Below are 6,645 nucleotides of genomic sequence, written 5' to 3'. Positions count from 1 at the left end.
TAATAATGCTTAGACAAAAATGTTACTTGGGTGTATTTATAGCTCCAGCAAGATTCTTTATATGTGATTTAATGGTGGGTCAATGTTGTCTACTTCTTTAAACCTGCTCTCTTTAATCAAATCGTCTAAACTAATTATCATTAGCTGCTCTTTGCGTTGTATTCATCTGCATCTGTTTGCAAAGTGCTTTATCCAACCTTGCACATCTCACTCCAGCCTTTCCAAACACAAACAGTGTTCATCTCCTCGATTTACCTCACAAAAACAGCTTCTGATTTTACTGTTTGTAATCTGTTAGATATTGTAGTTAAAACACAATTATACGAGACGGTTTGTTATGTATGATGTGTGTATCTGCACTCAAATGAGAACTCTTATCTACTAATTACCTGCTATTCCTCTCACATCTGCATTCCAGCATCTCTCCTTCGCGCAAACGCGCGCGCGCATTAATGAAGCTCTTTCTCCGCGGAGCGCTAGATTTGAATGAACCGAGCATCAGTCATAGCTGATCAAAAGATAAGCGGCAACGGCGATCTCTCGTCTCGTACCTTTATGGAAATTCACTCTTGATCTCGGGCTTTACGAACGCGCGCGTTACCGGCTGGAGAGCCGCGCTCTCATGCGCGGCCACGAGGAGGCGTTGCACTCCAGTTCAGAGCAGAGAGCTTCGACGGCACGAATTCAACAGCGTCTTCTCTTGGTTTTCACACACGTGAGTGTCCAGCGAGACTTGCTTCAGACGTAGAATTTAGATATCGTTTTAAAATGTTTAATGTCTGCAGCTGGTTCTGTTAAAAGGCTCGAGTTTGTGTATCTTACATAGCTGAAAGCATACAGCTAATGTCATTTAAATCTGCAGACAGATGTCATTGTCATGGGAATGTGCTTAACTCTTGAAAAGACAAATAACGTAGCACTTGAAAACAAATAAAGGTTTGTTCTGCACGGCGACGTAATTAGGTTTGTCTACAGGACATTAAATTCAGCAATTCCGCTCACCTGCGCTGTTTTTTTCACCCCTTGTGGATGGAAACAAAGATTATGTAGTGTTTATATTTGTATAGTATAGATAAAATATAAACTTTAAATAGTGATTAATTTAAATTAATAGACATGCATCATTATTGGATTAAAATTGAAGTTTAATGTAAACTAAACATATTGCTTATATTTGTGTATTAGATCAAATATAGTTATAATAACTTAAAAATACATGCATCAATACTGGGTTCAAAATATAATTTAAAGGGAATAAAATATGTTGTGTATATTTGTCTATAAGATAAATTCTAAAATAAATATTAAAGTAAATAAATAGACATGCACAAATTTTGGATTCAAAGTATTGTTTATTGTAAATAAAATGTAGAATACTTAAAGATGATTATCTACTGTAAAAGTACACTTAATAATGAATGTTAAATTAAGCATAAAAAGATTAGTCTTGATGTGTTAATCAAATGTGCGTATTTAAAACTATAAACATAAACTGCAAAATTACAATGCAAAAGATGTCTTAATTTTTTATTTGAATTGATTACATCATTCAGTCAAAAGAAAACAAAAGATAAATAAAACAAAACATTGTTTTCAGCCTTGAGAGCTTTATACCTTCATAAACGTATTTATTTTTAGACGATAATTATTCATTAATGTGTACGTTAACCTGGGTTTGTGGGAGTTTTTATTTTGGAGGTAGTGAATGGAGTAATGGCAGAGGAATGGCAGGGCGGATACATGGCCAATTTCAGCACAATTACACTTAGTTGACCTCCCTTCTAGGGCAATTTACATGACTCCCAAAGTGTATGCGTGTTTATGCAAGACTGGCATGATGGGTACAAAATCCCTAGAGTCCATTTGTGTGCCTGCTTTTGTGTGTGTGTGTGTGTGTGTGTGTGTGTGTGTGTGTGTGTGTGTGTGTGTGTGTGTGTGTGTGTGTGTGTGTTTGTGTGTGTGCACATTATGTTAAGGTTTCCTGCCTAAATGTCGTCAAAAACAGGAGGGGCTTTACCGTAAATCTCCCTCTCTGTTCCCAAATGCTCAGAAATTAATCTCATTAAAAGAACATAAGATCAGTACGACAATAAAGAATTATGAAATGCGTAAGCCAAATTATTTACAGCACTAGATGAAAATGTGCAGCACTTTTAATTCCTCTGTTTGCATTATTTTTTACACTCATAAGTTTACAAATCTTGATCTTATATGATTAGGGTATAAATAAAATTTAGTGAAATTAATGGTTTGAATATTTAACAGTGCTCTATTTTGGATTGAGTAAAAAGGTGTCATGTACTTTTTTGTAATCTCCGAAATACATGAATTTATATATATATATATATACACATTTGTATACTGTATGTAAATAATCTGTAGACTTGAAATACTAAAAGTCTGGCATCTAAGCATTTAGCTTAGCTTCATATTTCCAAAAAACGACTCTCGCTCACTCATTCTCTTTCTTTGCAGGATGACGTTAGGAAACAAAAGCATGTTAATGATTTTCGGAGGCCACGGTCGAGCTGGAGAGCACTTCAAACTCAAGAGCAGGAAACACGCTGGGCTCCACAGGGTTCCCACAGGTATGAGGGGTCTACAAGCGTACGAACACAGACGCTCACATACACTCACAAACAAAACAAAAAAACACATGGCGCACAAATGCCTTCACATCAAGTAACCTCACCCCATTTGAACCAGTGACATATTTACCCACATTTTCCTCTCTGGTTTTTGGAAACGTCACTGCATGAAGAATATGAGCTTAAATACATTTTTTATGATCTCATTGGATTGATAATTATCATTTTAATAATGCTGTCCAATATTTAAAAAAGACAGCGAGAGAGATAGAGAAGCATTATGTAGTTTCTTAAATGAGTGTCTCTTCTTAACACAGAGCGGATTTAAGGGCCAGACCCTTTTTCTTAAGAATAGGATGGTAATAACAGCTGGCTGGTGTGTGAACTTAAACTAAAGAGTGTTAACAGCTCTGTTAATTGACCCGACCTCACTTGTAATGAAAAAGATCCATGCAGTAGCATATGGTAGTGCAAAGAATTATGGGAGTAGGCGAAGGGTGGAAACGACGCAGAGTATATGACTGATGTCACTTTATTAGCATTGATTTCATTTTATGTATTTTGTTGCAGCTAATGATATTGATTTGTGCCATGCATATTTAAGGTCCCTGTAAAGGTTAAAGGATTATTTAATCATTTGTGCTGGGCTTTGTGGTCTCCATGTCTTATAAAAGTGAGTGACAAATAGCTTTAACAGAAAACAAATGGAACGAACCTATTACTGATTTTAATCATGTGATATAGTGCAATCTTAAAAATAAAGGGACACCTTTTAAGGTCACACTTGATAGTCCCGTTGTTGAATTTAAGTTGCATCTACATGCCAACTAATTCTCATTAGATTATACGTAGACTGTTAGGTTGGGGTTAGGGTTAATGGAAGTTGACATACTTGCAAAGTTTCTTATAGTCAGTTAAATGTCTGTTGAAGGAGCAGTATTAACACGCTGTAAAACCCAACAGTCAACTTTATCAAATAAAATGAGTGTAGTTAACTCAAAATTTAATTCTACTCATTTGAAAAGAGTTTTGAACTCACACCCTACATTTCGGAACGCATGCAAGCCGCAGATTAATAACTTTTTGAACTTGTAGGTTAATACAACATTTATAACCATTGCAGAGGGATTGCCTCCCATGTCATTTAAATCACGTGTATGAAAGCATTTTGGCAACCCTGTAAAATATAATGACAGAAAAAGTAGTGGTGGGACCTACCTAAATGCTTTCTCAGGTCATTAATTAAATGTGTTTTTTGTCACTTGTTTGTTCAGCCTGCATTAATGCATTCAGTGTAAAGCTGCACAATTAAACGTTTAAAGATCGCAATCTCAATTCAAACCCGCGCAACATGAATGATAAATGATAATGATTTGCATATGTTTATTATTCCTTCTAATAAGGACTGCATTAAACTCTGCGCTTGATCAAGAGAGATTCCGTTTTCACACTTTTTCAGTATGTTACAATTAAATAACACAGAAGAACTGGGAGAACAGTTTATAGTTCAGATCTTTTTTTATTGTTATTTTTATTCAATTTTACAGCTTCTAAGTTCTGTTTGGTAAACCAATGGTTTTTGCAGTAATATTTTTGTATAAATGGAATGCAAATGACATTTGTCTCCTCCCATTTTTGCTGATCCGAAAAATGGTCCGATCTGTGACTCAAAAACCGTAGTGTGATCCGAACCATGAGATTTGTGATCTGTTACTCCACTAGTGTTGAAGGTAATGAGTTAATTAAATACCTCATTACTTCAACTTAAATGGAGTAAGTTCACAGTATTGTTTTTATTTTAAACTCAAATGGTTCTTAACAATTGGTTTCCTCAAAAGGTTTGAGTTGCCTTAACTTATTGGGTTTTACAGTTCTCAGTTGAGTTGAGTTCTCTTCATGTATGGGTTTTACTGTGCTCAGATAGCTTAATTTGCTGAAATGGATTAAGTTCACAGTACTCATTAGGATTAGTTTTTAACTAAAATAGTTTGTTGCAGTTGGTTTCCTCACATGGTTTCAGTTACCTCAACTCATTGGGTTTTACAGTGCAGATATTTTGCAGACAGTCTACCACTACTCAAATGGACCATTAAAATAAAATGTTACTCCTTTTTATTTGAATTATTTTCAGATAATTCTCCAAATAACCATTCAGCTAATCTGAAGAATCTAAAAAAACACTATTAATGATTGAAAGGGCTCCAATAAATGTTAAAGGTTTTTCATGCAACCAACATACTAATAACAGCCTTTAAAAAAAGTGTACAAAGAAGCTGATGCTGAAATGAAAACAGTTAAGAAATGTCTATTACAAACGACAAAGCAGCCTGCAATTTAAATCCAAGCGTGTATGTGTGTGTTTGCGCTCTCCTGTATCGTGTGTATGCAATGTCAGGTCCTGTTCTCCTTCGTATTGCCGTGCTCTGACAGCAGGGCAGGGAACAGAGTGTTTGTTCTTATAGGATCGAACACTGGTTCACTCTCCCACATCCTGAACAGCCTCCCACCGCGCTGCAGAATACCAATTAGCATGTTGACGCTAAGCACTAACCACTCACGCTAACTTAGGCCAAAGTGCTGGGGTTTATCAGGCTGGAAGCATCTTAATGTGTCCCACGGATGAACAGCAGGTAGTACGGACTTGTAAAGAAACAGTGAGGATGCAGAGTGTGAAATTGTCAAAGGAAGTGCAAACATAGTGGCTGATCGAATTAAATATATCTGAGCGATATGTGTGTGTGTGTGACTCCAGCGATACTCAGAGAGGGACAGCTGACAAATACTGCCACGGTCTACATGTCACCTGACACCTGTCGATAGTCCGGGTGGGGCATGGCATTCACCTGATAATCATCAAATTATACACACAGCATGCTTCTTTTTTTCACTCTTGCCTTCTCTTTCTTTCCCTCACTTCTCCCTCTATCTTTCCATTTCGCACACTCTCAATAACCTCTGATACCCTATGGTCCAGCTGCTCTGCACGGACCTCACATTTAAATGTGTGTGTGTGTTTACCAGGCAGGAGAAGAAGCCCTCACCATCACGGCTCACTGGCTCCCAATACTACCAGCATTTTCTTTAACAGAGCCAAAGTGAATGGATACAATTTCAGCCAGTGTAGAGAGTGGCACAGGCAAGACAAAAGAGACAAGATCCTGCAATCTGGAGGTCGCTGACACTGTCCGAACAGTAATTACTACACTTCCCAAAACACTAGCACCAGCAGCTCTACCTCTACACTCACTCTCCAAATGCCAACCTAGGCATATTAGCAAGAACAAGTGTCCACAATGTGGCTATACCGCGAGTATGTGGCTCAGCGTACACGCGTGGAGATTGCTTTATAAGGGACATGTGTACTCATCAACTGGGCTCTAGGTGAGAGAAAGAAAGAGAACAGGAGATTGGTACAGAGAAGGAGATGTCCATTTCGCTTGTGTACTTTGAATGAAAGAGGCGAGTAAAGTAAAATTGGCAGTCTCGATCCGCCGGGTTGAGCTGTGGGTCTATGAATATGTCAGAGGCATTTTGAAAAGCCATAAGTTATTGTCTGGACTCAGCGGAATTGAAGAAAATGAATGGCCAAAAGTGTGCTGGGCGCACTTTCTATCTCTCCCTTGCTCACGCACACAAAATATTTATGATTGTTTAAAAATTCTCTGTGTGGTTAAAAATATCAGGTAATTGACTGCTATTCTATATGATGCAGTGCGAAATAAATGTGATTTAAATGTTGGTTAATTGATATAAAAAATGTATAACGCATAGCATAGTGTATTCTATAGTGTGCAGGGCTCAGCATATATAATACACTCCTCACAAATCTATGTTTTAAATTCATATTTTAATAAGAAACTATACAATGTTATATTTGTTCATATACATTAGATTAGTAAGTACTGAAGCCAAATCTGGAGCTTATCTAAGAAAAGAACATACAATAACAGTTAAAAAAAACTAGTACACCCAAATTTATATGTTATAGAAAAATATTAAATACAAAATTTAAAAAGAGGAAAAATCAAGAGAAGCAAAAAATCAAAAAAAATTTGTT

At 36.7% G+C, this 6,645-nt stretch overlaps 1 long non-coding RNA gene across 2 annotated transcripts in view; it reads left to right on the top strand.

The window, feature by feature from the left end:
- Positions 1 to 493: 493 nt before the first annotated feature.
- Positions 494 to 6,645, top strand: part of LOC137496101 (uncharacterized) — a 54,084-nt gene continuing 47,932 nt past the window's right edge. For both annotated transcript variants that reach the window (XR_011016192.2, XR_012383409.1), the window contains exons 1-2: positions 494 to 715; positions 2,476 to 2,588. This is a non-coding gene — a long non-coding RNA (uncharacterized lncRNA). The remainder of the gene's footprint in view (positions 716 to 2,475; positions 2,589 to 6,645) is intronic.

This window comes from Danio rerio, chromosome 7 (assembly GCF_049306965.1).
Source record: "Danio rerio strain Tuebingen ecotype United States chromosome 7, GRCz12tu, whole genome shotgun sequence".
NCBI classification, from domain to species: domain Eukaryota; kingdom Metazoa; phylum Chordata; class Actinopteri; order Cypriniformes; family Danionidae; genus Danio; species Danio rerio.
Note: the sequence above shows the minus strand (reverse complement) of the source record. Positions and strands in the feature narration are given on the sequence as shown.